The 14116-nt window shown below is 42.1% G+C and overlaps 1 protein-coding gene across 1 annotated transcript in view; it reads left to right on the top strand.

The window, feature by feature from the left end:
• Positions 1 to 14116, top strand: part of RASA3 (RAS p21 protein activator 3) — a 113024-nt gene that overhangs the window by 990 nt on the left and 97918 nt on the right. The gene's annotated exons all lie outside the window — the stretch shown is intronic.

Raw genomic sequence — 14116 nt, 5'->3', positions numbered from 1 at the left:
CAGTGGCATGCTCAAGTCTGTGGGGCGTTCTTGCTTGCCAACGGGTGTATGTACAGTTAACTTCAGTCCCGCTCTTCCCAACTCCGTTTATTCTATTTCTGATGACCGACTAGTTTATGCCTACTGTAGCTATATGGAGATCTCCTCTTTTTGGTACTCTTCTTACTGTCACTTACTGTGTTTATCTCTCTCTCTCTCCCCCCCCCCCCCGCCTGCTTGGGTTTCTGTTGTGCCAATGTCATCCCACTGCTGCTTAGTAGCTTCCTGTTGGCATTCCTGCATCCTATATGCTTAAGAGGCAACCCATCTTCTTGCCATTTCCTGTTGGCACAGTGTGATATGGTGAAATGTCATTTTGGTTCCTCTTTGTTACCATTGTCACTCATGAGTCTTAAAGTCATTGTAGTTGTGGAGGGGGGGAGGGGGTTGAGTCCCCTCCCCAAAAAACAAAAGTCTGTGTCATTTACGCTGTAATCCTATATATGTCTATTAAGTTCTTTGGGGCTTACAGCCATGTAAATCAGATGTATAGGATTGCTGCCACAATATAATTTTCATTATTATTTGTTGTATTTTGCACTTTTGTCCGTTACACTGTTTTTCACACTTTTTTCGGAGTGCCCTCTGGTGATGGCCATTCTGATATTCATCTGCAAAGTCTTTATCAAATGACTGACATACTGACATAGCTTGGACAAAGCGACATAAATCCCTTGTATCTATCTTAAAATATAGATGGTGATTTCTTCATATAATAATACTTTGAGCACAAACCCATCTGCTTCAGTTTCTGGGACACCTTTGACAGCTGTGGTTGAAAGAATCGTCTCCCCCCCCCCTTCTCATTCTCCTCTTCTCATCTAGATGAACAGAGTTTGTGACATATATCACTGGATAGCTCTTTATTGTGCTAAGTACTTTTGTTTGTTTATTATTATATTTATTTCCCGCTTTCCTTCATTAAATTCAAGAGTTACCATATTCCCAAAGGTCAAAATCCAGACAGAGTTGTTGAGGTTTTTTGGGGGGGTTTTGATCAAACTTTTGCAAGTTTTTTGTAGTGTTTTAAACCTGCTTCAGCTGACTACATACAGTAGGTCAGGAAAAAAATAAAGTGTTACATGTGTAGTACCAATTCTACAGTATTGGCTGTAATTCTCTGAAACTTCCAGCTGTTCACAACCAAGTTGGTTTGAATTGTATGTGGTGCACATATACAAATAATACTGGTGGACAAGTTCTGTGCTTAACGTACTGAAGGGTTTCTGGGAAAGTGTACATAAAATGACTAGTGGTAAACATAATAAAGATTTTCTGTATTCCAAGCTGCCAATGCTTCAGTCTGCTATTGACAATTCACAGCAAGCAGTTGCTCTGTGGCTTTCACAGAAGGTAGTTTTAATTTGTTTGAGAGATGTGCTATTATTTTGACTGTTGAATGACTTCCAGACCACATCATTAGAAAGTAAGTGACAGATGTCGCTGTTGTAGATTAAAACTCTCTCTGGTATTATTTTGACTGTCCTGGGTTACAGGGCAAGTGCTATACCCTTAACAAATTAAATCCAGTGGGAGGACTCTATTCTGCTAACCCCGCCCCCTTTTTTGCAGAAAGCTTGGCATGTTGATGCATGTAAAAGCAAATTCACGCCCATCATATAATGCAAATCCGGGAGGGAAACATTACCCCGGTTTGGAAAAAAAGATGATGTGAGAGCTTTCGCCCAGAGTACTTTGATTCAGCATATGTTGTTTTGTAAAAATGCCATTTAAATACATTGGAAGTAGCCTGTGCAAGGCTGTTAAACCAATGCCTTTCAGAATGTTGATGAACCAGTATTGCCTTCTGGTTCCACAAATGAAAGAAGACCTCATCATAGTGATCACTTTGGGTTGGTGAGCCTGTCTGTAAAGAACTGTTGCAGAGAAAAAGCAACACAAACTTGTTAAAAATGAAAGCCTTGGCTGATGAAGATATATATATATATATGTATGTATATGTATATGTATATATGTATATATATTGGAGCAATGGCCATATTGTCAGGTGCTTATGGTTATAATATCTCAGCCCCACAATTCCAGGAGCAGTGGGGGAAGGAATATTTCTTAAAACATGTGCACATGCCTACATTCTCAGTTCATGTGTCCTCCCCCAGGTTCCTTCAGAAGTAGTTTTACTTAATGGGGGATGGGAAACCTGTGGCCACCCAAATGCTGCTGGACTAAAACTGCTATTATCCCTGGCCATTAGCCTTTTTTTTTTGTTTTGTGGTTTAACCATCAGTGTTAGAAACTTAGATATATAAGCTAGGTGCCAAATGGCTCCTTGAACCAAGGTTACAGTCCCCAAAATGGAATGTCCAGTTGCCATTTTTGGGCAAGACGGCTCTAACGTCTTATTTTTTCAAATGATGGACTCACTGTGATTAATTCTTTTATATGTATATAATAATAATTTTTATTGAGTTTACATTATTTTTACCATGATCACAATCCATTAGAATCATAACATCACCTATAGCCTTGCTCAAACTGAGCCTTCACACACACACTCCTTGGCTTTCATAAATATTCACTTACAACTTAGCATTTCTATATAAACCTATTTACCTTCTTTCATGCTTATAAAATTTACCTTGATAATTGTAAAGAGGTTCTGAAAATTAACATTACAAAATATTTTAACTCAAACCTGCAAATGTTTTCAAATGTTTACAATGTTCTCTCATATATTGCATAGATTTACTCCAGTCCTTTTCAAACAGCTCGCCGCACTGGTTTCGGATCTCCCCCCTCAGCTTAGCCAGTTCTGCATATTCCATCATTTTAGTCTGCCATTTTTCCAATGTTGGAAGTTCCTGCTGCTTCCATTTCTGGGCTAAAAGTATCCTCGTGGCTGTGGTAGCATACATAAATAAATTTATATCTTTTGGGGGAATTTCTTCTCCAATTATACCCAACAAAAACGCCTCTGGTTTTTTGATAAATGTATTTTTAAAAACCCTTTTCAGTTCATTGTATATCATATCCCAGTAGGCTTTAACCTTAGTACAAGTCCACCACATATGGAAGAAATTCCCCTCCTTTTCCTTACATTTCCAACATTCCTTGGATTTCTATACATTTTAGCAAGTTTAGATGGCGTCAAATACCACCTATACATAATCTTCATTAAATTTTCCTTAAGTGCCGTACATGCAGTAAATTTAATTGTTTTCGTCCACATTTTTCCCCACATTTCAAAGTCAATACTGTATTGTGACCCAAATCTTGAGCCCATTTAATCATAACCATCTTTACTTCTTCATCCTTTGTATGCCATTCCAGTAATAACTTATACGTTCGCAACAATGTTTTCCTTTTACTATCTAACAACTCAGTCTCTATTTTGATTTAGTATTACCAAAACCATCACTGTGATTGATTCTTAGTTAAACATCTGCCTAGTTCAGTTGACAACCTTGAGCTTGGTTAAGAACTTTGAGAACTTAAAAAGAAGAAAAATCACTTGATCCAGGGACAGTCCACATACTGTTGGCCAATTCCAACCTCTTTTTCTTAATGGTGACTGCTCCTGCTCAGGCTGCACAGAAAAAGCAATTTGCTTCCTGAAATTCATTCCGATTGTGCAGATAAAATATAACTTGGCAGAATTCTACAGCATGTGGTATTGGTTTGTGAAAACAGTCCCGATCCAATGATCCCCAGATGGTGGAGATGTCAGGCGCCATATCCTGGCAGCCGGGCATCTTCACTTGGTCACAAGTGGTCAAAAGCCAGGTGCAAATGTGCCATGTGCTTGGTTAATTTTGAACACTGCTATTCATGTATTATTAAATTATTGGTGGGTGTGGTGCAACTGAATGTGCAGACTCCACCTGCACAGACTCCTTGCTGCATTTAGGGGCAATGTCTGAAGGGAGCTTTTAAGCATGTTTTCCTGAATGTCCTTAAAACCTCCCAGCAATTGGGAGTGTCCTTACAAGCCCACTTCAGTTCTCGTTGCTCAACATGGCAAGGATGAGGGTAGCAGAGCTGGTGTGGAAAGCCGCATCCCTACATGTTTACTTCATTATATTACCAGAAGAGGTGTATGATCATTAATTCCTTAAGTGAATGATACATTGAGCCTCCTGCCAATCACGCACACCCTTCTAAATATGAAAACGGGGCAAAGAGGTACAGTCCTAAGGAAAAGGGTGCTGGACTCTTATTGGTTCCTTGCATTTATTTGTGTTCCTTTTTGTTGTCCTCATTTGGACAAGATTTTCATTTTCTAAACGACTTACTGCTTCTAATAGCTTATTTGCTCGTTAACCACACGGACAACTTCTTGGCTTGTTGGTACCTTCCTTGATCTGCCATACACATTCTATCTGTGCTTCTAATGTTGTGAATTTAAAACAACTATGAAGCGTTTTGTAGAGCTTTGATCCTCTTGACTTTCCCTTTCAACTTCCCTTTAAGCTATCTCCTCATTTTTAGAAAGTTTTTCTTCTTCTTTTGAAGTCACTTGTAACTGTGTTGGATTTTCTTGACACTTTCCCAATAACTAATTTATCCCACTGAACTTTACATCGTCATAATTCTTTTTATGTTTTCAGCATTCTGAGTTGAGAGTTTTCATTGAAATCTACACTTTCCCCCAGTGGTTACAGCGATTGTAGTGATAGGATTTCCCCCCCCCCCCCCGCTTTCCTTGTGCAGCATTTCACATTTCATTTAGTTATGCTGAATCTCATCTGCAGTTCTCTTGCCAGTGCACACTGAATTTTAATGTTTTGCAGTATGCTTTGCAATACTTACTGTCCTGAATAATTTGGTGTCATCTAAAAACATAGCTAACTTTGCGTCCTGCCCAGGAAGCTCTTGTTGGGTTGGCTATATAAATGCAGCTAATAAATTAATGCAAATAAATAAAAATAATTTGACTAAGTTACAAAGCTGTGTCTGGGAGAAACTACACCATTTATACCTCAGTTGTGAAAACCGCCCATTTATTCCTATCCTGTTCCTCCATAGGTTTTACAGCGCTGCTTTTATACCTTGAAATCCAACTGTAGTGGTAGAGAACACACTTTGCATTCAGGAGGTCTGTGGTTCAGTTCCTGGCATCTCCAGTCAAAAGGATCTTGCCATAACAATGGGGAAGCCTCCTAACCAAAGCACTGGAGAACTGTTGCTGGCCAGAATGGGCAGTAATGGGCTGGAAGGACCCTAGTTTTTCCGTCTTGAGGGTGAAGGAAAAGTTGTCTGAATTTCCCTGACTTCTTTGCTATATTGGCTTTCTGAAGTGTTTTTGCAACTAACCATAAGTTCTATAGTGCAAGTTATTGTGCATGTTTTATGTTGTTCTGGATTGGTGGTGTTTGGCTCGGTCAGGCATCCCCAAACTGTGGCCCTCCAGATGTTTTGGCCTACAACTCCCATGATCCCTAGCTAACAGGACCAGTGGTCAGGGATGTAGTCTAAAACATCTGGCGGGCCAAAGTTTGGGGATGCCTGGGCTAGGTTCAGGTTCTATGTTTTATTTTAATCAGCTCTGGGATCTATAGGATGAAGGAAATAAATACTGTGTGTGTGTGTGTGTGTGTGTTTAATGTGAAAAGGTGTGCCTTAAAAATAGGTCCCATTGCACCGGACATTTAAAGCTCAAAGAATCCTGGGCCCTGTAGTTTCAGGAAGCTGGGAATTGTAGCTCTGTTGAGTGGTAAGTTAGCTTCCCACCAAAATCTTGGGAATGGTATGTGCTTTAAATGTGTGGATAAAGTTGCAGTCAGTGTCTGGACTAAGGATTGATTCAGAAGCTTGTTGCATCACTAAGATAATAATTCATCCTTAAGTGGTTTGTCTCTGAAAGTTTCTTGCAGCTGATTGTTAGAACTGTTGCCATTGAAAACCACGCTGCCTTTCATGTGTTGTAATATGAAAGCTGCGCCTGATCTGTAATTGTTTTTCCACGCACACAGAGTCATGTGTAGCTGAGTGTTGATGAACTTGCTCTTATTCTAACCCCCTTTTGGGGAATTATTTTACAGTTGCATTTCTTTGGTTTCCTGCTTTTTTACCCCCCTGAGCATATTTTCAGGGGCATACCTAGGTGTCAATTAGGTTGGTCCCCCACCAAGGGCACTGGCCCAGGGAAGATGACACAAAAATGGTGTTTCTCCACTCAGGCTTGGAGCCTGTATGTCTGCCCACTCTCCTTGCCAAGGGTGCAAGGGAGCCTAGGTATGCCTCTGTCTGCATGCTTTTGCTTGTGTGCTGCTCAGAGGAGCTGCAAGAGCCCTTTCATTTTGGTGCATAATACCAGTAAGTAATGGTCAACGAATGAAGACAGGTTCTCACTTGCTGTGATTTTTTTCCAAGAGCGGCTCATACCTGGTGTGCCAGTGGTAGCAGCACTACCCGAGTTTTTCCTGGGCATGGACGCTGAGAGTTTTAGCATTGCTGTCCATTTCAGGGATCTCGGCAATTTACAATAACCAGCACAGAAAGTGGTAAGTGTTTTGCAGTAATAGCCGGAGCACATTTCAGGATGATAAGCTCCATCTCCCCAGCTATCAGTAGGTGGAAATAACAAGACAGGTGCAGTAATTTCATTATCTGCTGTTGTGCCAACTCTTCTTAATTTACAGCCCTTAAAATCCTTAGGATTTCACTTCTGCTTTCTACACCTACCTCTTTGCACTCTGCTGAGAGTGAGGTAATCTCAAAGCTGCACCTGAAGCACATGTACCTGGCAACCGAGAGCAGCTTTGAACATTGTGGTGCAACATTATTGAAGTGCAAGTCCTGAGCCATGGGACCTTAAATTAAAGTTGCTTTAATTTTAAGTATGAGCCAACTCTGGATGCGAAAAAAAATAGCTTGTACACATTATGCAACATTCTTTCAATGTTACGGCGGAGATGTAGCTGGAGGGCTTGTTCAATGTTCTCTCAATAACTTCTGAAAGTGTTTTTGTTCTGTCGAAATGCAGAGGGCTGACTTCCATGTGAACATATTGGCTCTACAAGTAGCCTACAGAAAGTACAATATTGTCTGGTGTTTGGGGGGAAAGTGGAATGGTTCCGTAAGTGAAATTTAAATGGCTACAAAAAGTGCACAATATTATCCTCCCATTAAAAACAAATCCCTAAAAATAGACGTGCTTGTTGCTAGCAATAAGTTTGCTCTGCCATCTGACTATTTTTTAAAAAAATAATCTTGCAAATGTGATTGAACGCGAAGGGCAATCTAGATCATGTTTTGGTTAATGTGACTATATTTCACTGGTGCTGTTTGTCTTCAAAGCCTCCTATAGATATAGATATGCTCATTCTCAGCTGAAATAAATAGAATTTTGTTTTGTTTGTTTTTTGCTCAAATTCCTTGTACATAAACAAGACAAGCGTGTCATGTGAGGCAAGCAAACACTTCCTACAAGATTGCCACTTTGTGGAAGTGTGTGGCTGTGACATTTCCATGAGTCAGTGTAGCAGAACCTCAAAGAAAACAACATATGGCATGTGGTAAATGACTGGTTGGGAGAACTACAAAGAGGTTACTTTTGCTTGGCAACTTAACTTGTTAATAAATATCATTAGGCACTCCTTAATTGCTATACTCTTTGATGTAATTGCACAAGTGTAACATGCATTCTGGAGAGTTTTATCAAAACCTATAACTTGAAGTAGAGAACCGTCATTGACCTTGCTTTTAACATTCTGTGGTTGCCTTGAAATGCTTTGTTTGAGACTTCCAGGCAGTCAAGTTACGTTGCCATAGAGATCTTCTGTAGCTTTTAATTTTATAAACCTTAAACCAGGAATGGGGAACTTTAGCTCTCCATATGTTGTTAGACTCCAGCTTACATCAAACCTAGGAATGATGGGAGTTGTAGACCAACAAACAACTGTAGGGTCACAGGTTCCAATCCCTGCCTTAAACTATACTGTTATACAATAGCAGAATTCACATGCCTAGTTGAGGTAGCAATGCCAGCAATAGGTGTTGTCATCATTCATCATTGAATGCAATTAAAGGCTATTGAGTCATGCCCCCCCCCCAAAAAAAATATCAAGTAGTATATAAATTTATTCTATGAAATGCAATAGTGGATAGTCCACCTGAAGTCTTCCTTCTAAGTAAATCATTTCTAGCTAAACCATTTTAAACTACGAGGCACCATTAGAACTTAAGGTTTTCAATTTCCAGATAGAGTGAGAAAGTCATTGTTGGTTTCCCTCCCTCCCATCTCTACATTTTGTTTTTGAGATTTGCCAGAAGTGTTAGCCATCCTCATTGTGGAAGACTTTGTACGGTGGAAACAAGTGAAATAGTCATTCTGCACTGTTGTTAAATTTAAACTTATTCTCTCAGTAGCATAATTTTCTATTGTGTTGGTAGGTGGTCTGCGAAATCTGCAGTGCGCAATGATTTTTTGCTACCTCTTAATTTTCTCCATTGCACTTAACAACCGCAGCCCTCTTTCTTAAGATGTGTTGCTTAGCTCTCCCAGTCTCTCGTAACAAGGGTGTAGGATCAAATCCTTTATTTGATGCCTTGAATTAAATAAGGCTCCCTTGAGAGCAAAACTTGTGTAGGTGGAGCATTCATTATGTAGCTTGGCATGGGAGATACCTGTGCTGAGTAGCAACTAGGAACAGAAAAGGTAATAAGCACAGTTTGGAAACACTGTGCTTAAAAGAAGGCAGTTTAATTTGTTATGTGGCAATACTCTCAGAAGCGGAGGGCAATAAATCTTTAAAATGATGTGTATGTATAATTGCATGTACTAAGTGCATCAGATGAATTAATAATTCAGGAACGCAGGAAGCTGCTTATCCCGAGTCAGACCACTATTCCATCTAGCTCAGGATTGTCTGCACCACCCTTTGCCAACCTGGTGCCCTCAATGCTGTTGGATTGGAGCTCCCATCAGGCCCATTCAGCAAGAGGCAATGGAGGAGTGCGCCTCTGGCGTAAAGTCAATCAAAGTGACCTCCCTGGAGTGCAGGCCTGGGCAGTGTGTATTGGGCTGTCCAAGCAACAAGACCCCTCTTTTGGTCTTGCTGTGGTCCAAATGAAAGCAGAGCAATACGTTTGGCAACAGCTTGGCGGCAAGAGTTGCCGGAAGGAGGCGCCATCCAACCACCTTAGGGACTCCACTCTGGATTTGTCTAGGCCTGCTCCTTTGCCTGTTCTTCTCCGTAAGATATCCCACAAGGCAGCGGAGGCTTAGGAGCAGAGTTTTCCTTCTCCTAGATGGGCTACCCTCACTTCGCTCTACAGCAATAGCAAAAACTTGCTGCTTGACTGTTGGACCCCCATTGGTCTCACTTGCTCAATCTGCTGGAGCTTGTCTTTGCATGCTGGGTGAAGTCCCAAGCTTATTAAGGATTTGAGACTCATTGGTTACCCTCACCTGGTTTAGCTGGTTAGTCACAGCCAGGCTTCCTCAACCTTGGCCCTCCAGATGTTTTTGGCCTACAACTCCCATGATCCCTAGCTAGCAGGACCAGTGGTCAAGGATGATGGGAATTGTAGTCTCAAAACATCTGGAGAGCCGAGTTTGAGGAAGCCTGGTCACAGCCATTTCCCAAGGTGTGGTCACTGTTGCATGCTGTGCAGCTTCTAGGAGCCACAGGGGAGAGCTGAGTACAAGGTTGGGGACCAAAGGTGGACCAACAACCCCAGAAGGAGCACGATTTGTCACCCACCAGAGGTGCCACCCCTCCACCTGCACCACGTATAACCCACAAGGATTAATGACTAAGTTTTTGCAGAGTCAGTAAGTTATAATATATAAAGGCCCAGAAGTATTGGTTATGGTGAGTGTTTTCCTACGGCTGGCAGGAAACCAGATCTTTTTGGTATCAGAAAGAATTAGTCCTGGCCTAAGGTGGAATGGTCCCCATTTCGATGAAGGATTCTGAATTGCAACAACCACAAGTTGGATGCCTAATGTGTAATGAGTTGGCAAAATAGCTTTGTTATTTTTCTGTTCTGCTCTCGAATTCCCAAAGGTGGCTTTATACTATTAGGCTTGCTTAACTGTATTTTATCGGTATAGGGTTCTTATGGTTATAACCTTCTTAATAAAGTATTGCATTTACTTTGGTGTGGTTTCTTGAAGTAAGCTTGGCTCTGAATCTGGTACCTGGTCATATGATGCTGAGTAACTTAAGGGCTTGGGGCTGTGGCTCTTGTCTTGTGAATCCCAAGAACATCCAGACAACAACCTGAGCTTCCCCTAGCTGAGAATTGTGGGACTACTAAGGGGGTGGCTGTTGGTTTTTTTACTGGTCCAGTTTACATGGTGTACAGCTTTGGGAAACGGGCACAAAACAATTCTATACATGGTGGTAGTGTTTAAAACCTTTATTTGGCTGCTGTGTAGGAGAGAAGTGCTTTACATGGTGGCAGACCAGAATAACACATTTTTTTTCCTGATGCAGCTTGGGATATAACCAAAACGTCTACACATCACCCTTTCAATACAGTGGTACCTCGGTTTATGAACACAATTGGTTCCGGAAGTCTGTTCATAAACTGAAGTGTTCATAAACTGAAGCGAACTTTCCCATTGAAAGTAAAGTAGATTAATCCGTTCCAGATGGGTCCGCGGAGTCAGGGCCGGCTGTAGGTAGAGTCCCGGTGGCACGGGGCCGGTAGGCAGGGCACTGTGCGGCGAAGCCGCGCGGAAGCCATGCTGCGCCCTGCGAGAGTGGGGGCGCCGGAGCGATCTCCATCCCTCAGCGCCAGGGCGCCCGACCTGCTCGAGACTGCCCTGTGCGGAATACTCAACCTGAAGCGTACTTAAACTGAAGCATGGGTGTAATTGGTTCCGGAAGTCTGTTCATAAACTGAAGCGAACTTTCCCATTGAAAGTAATGGAAAGTGAATTAATCCGTTCCAGATGGGTCCGCGGCGTTCGTAAACCGAAAACTCGTAAACCGAGGTGTTCATAAACCGAGGTTCCACTGTATTAAATATGTAATATGTGCACATATTAAATATATATGTATTCTTGTATATCATGATTCTTTGGATTCCCCCCCCCTTTCAAATACCTGAATGACTGGCTATTCTTAATTGGAAAACAAATATAGGCAAATAAGGGCAAGCTTTCCTATTTAATTCTTTCCATGAAGCGAAGAGTACAGGTTTTATTTGTTACCACTCTGTTTATGGCAATAAAATGAAACGAAATTGCAGGGCTGTCGGAATGGGTATGTGAAATTTGAAGTTGCTGCTCTCTGTGTCATCAGAGTGGGATGTTTTTCCTCTAGTGAATGTAGGATGGCTTGCATGGCTTTCACTTTTAATTCAGGCTTCTATTTTGAGAGATCAAGGGTACCACCACCCCCGCCCACCCTTAGCAAAGAATACCTATCAGAATGAAAGATGCTTCTTCTGTGACACTAATCATGGTGGACAGAAACAGTTGCTGTGGAGTTTTGCTGCTCCCACCTGGGAGAACTGTGAAAAAATATGAACCAAGGTCGCTGAAATGGCAAGTGCTCTTTAGGAACTTTCAGGCATGCATAGCGTTTTATGAGTGTTGCAGGGAAGTACTGAATTTAAAAAGCGGGGAAAGTTATCAAAACTTATTTATTTATTTCTTAAATGAAAATGACTTTAGTATTAGATGTACTGTACTGTACAAAAAAAGGGTAAAGCTACTTAAAACCTAATGTTTTGAAAAGGCAGCTTAAGTGTTTTTAAGAATGCCTGGAAGGCCAGCTGAGCTACCTGTTTCATTTTGCACAGGGAAGCTACTGAGAATGGTATATTCTGTGGGTGGGCCCTCCTCCTCCTGACCATAACATCTATGTGTACTTTACTGTGCAACTTGCATGTATCAAAAAGTGAGCATCTATTTCTGTGCTCAAGTCCACTATGACTGTAGACCTGGGACAGTTACCATGTGATGCTACTTAATCACATGGTAGGATCTTGAAGACCAGGAGTGGGCCAGACATGCCTGTTTAGGCAAGCACACACACACACACCCCGAATTGAACTTGTGATGATGTTGTTTAAATTGTTACAGTTTTAAATTGTTTTATTGTACAGTGGTACCTCGGGTTAAGAACTTAATTCGTTATGGAGGTCCGTTCTTAACCTGAAACTGTTCTTAACCTGAGGTACCACTTTAGCTAATGGGGCCTCCCACTGCTGCTGCGCCACTGCGGCACGATTTCTGTTCTCATCCTGAAGCAAAGTTCTTAATCCGAGATACTATTTCTGGGTTAGCGGAGTCTGTAACCTGGAGTGTCTGTAACCTGAAGCACTGTAACCTGAGGTACCACTGTATACTGTACTCTAATTAAGGATGCTTTAATGTGACATTGATTATAGTTGTAAACCACTTAAAAGCCGTTCTGACATGTAAAGGTAAAGGTAAAGGTACCCCTGACCGTTAGGTCCAGTTGCGGACGACTCTGGGGTTGTGGCTCTCATCTTGCTCTATAGGCCGAGGGAACTGGTGTTTGTCCGCAGACAGCTTCCGGGTCATGTTACCAGCATGACCAAGGCGCTTCTGGCGAACCAGAGCAGTGCAGGGAAACCAGAGTGGTACCTATTTATCTACGTGTACTTTGACGTGCTTTCGAACTGCTAGGTTGACAGGAGCTGAGACCAAACAACGGGGGCTTGCCCTGTTGCGGGGATTTGAACCGCCAACCTTCTGACTGGCAAGCCCTAGGCTCAGTGGTTTAGACCACAGCGGTATACAAATTTAAAAATAATCCATACAGCAGCATGATAAAGTAGACTAGTATTATTGTCCCATATTATTCTCATCTCATATTGAGGCTGAATGAGAGTGATTTGCATGAGGCCGCGTACCAAGTTCATGGCTGGAATAAACATTTTCGGCCACGATAGTTCGCCAGCTCTCAAGCTTGCATATTTCCTTTTGTAGTACACTTTCAAAGCAAATTTCAAGTTAGAACAGTCTGTCTTTCACAGCCCGTTCATAACACAACTCCCACCCTGGATGGGCAGCATTGTCTTGTGGGAGGCAGCTGGCTTCTTGCAAGACATCCATGTTTCACAGGATTGGGTTTCCCAGGACCCCTATTGATTTGGCAACATCACTACTTCCTTAGGTCCAGCAGCTGGCTCAGTGTGCTTGTGGAAAAGAAATCTGAATTGTCCCACCTAGTACAATAGGGTTGTATTCCCAAATAGCTGAAAGACCAGCTGAAAAGCTTCCATAGGCCAGGTGTGGCCTGCAGGCCATAGTTTTCCCGCTTCTGTTGTAGAGAACAGGATGGGGGAGTTATTGCCACAGGGATACTATTTTTGGCAGTTTTCCTATTACAAATGTAACTCATAGCCCAGCTCTTGCTGATGATTAAAAAAATATATTATAGACTCTCTTCTCCTCAATGTGAGCCCCTTTGTGGTTGTGTTAGGATGTGAGTCATCCTTCTGCAGTATCAGGAGTAGCTGGAATGGAAGAACAAATAATTCCAGTCAAGAAGCAAGGAATTTTTCTGCAACTTGACCAAAAGCAGGAACTGCATAGGTCAGAATGCGGGGGTATGGTCAGGGCCATAGCTAGGGGTGGTGAGGTGGGCCCCCGCCAGGAGCACAGGTGATGGGACCATAAATATGTCTATAAATAAAAATATCAATTAGCGTGTGAGGAATTGAAGTGCGTGGGGAATTGAACGGGTGGAAGGGGGTTGTTGGAGGAGAGGCGGAAAGGAGAGCTACAGCAATTTGTCCGTGGCTAGGGGGCGCAATCTGGACGGTTCTGCCAGGGGCACAAGATCACCTAGCTACAGCTCTGGGTATTGTGAGGAGGTATTGTGTATGATCAGAAAGATGAGGCTAGTATACTTCTAAGTCAGGAAGGAGAGGGCAAATCAGTCAAGGGCACTGTGCCAGCAGGTCTGTGCATAATCAGCATGAGGAGAAGTGGTTGCACAAGAGTTGAGACGTGCACAGTGGAAACCGAGCAAAAAGCTTGTTGCAAAGGCAGAGAGTTGGCCAACGGCTGGAGCTTAATCCAACTCACATTGATCTGACTGTCCAACTCACATTGATCTGACTGGAGGCTTCTGTTATGAGTTTTAAAATATATACAGCATAAATACATCTCAACTGTATAACA

This window comes from Zootoca vivipara, chromosome 4, assembly GCF_965207765.1.
Source record: "Zootoca vivipara chromosome 4, rZooViv2.hap1.1, whole genome shotgun sequence".
Lineage (NCBI taxonomy): Eukaryota > Metazoa > Chordata > Lepidosauria > Squamata > Lacertidae > Zootoca > Zootoca vivipara.
This window is presented reverse-complemented; position numbering and strand designations above follow the sequence as displayed.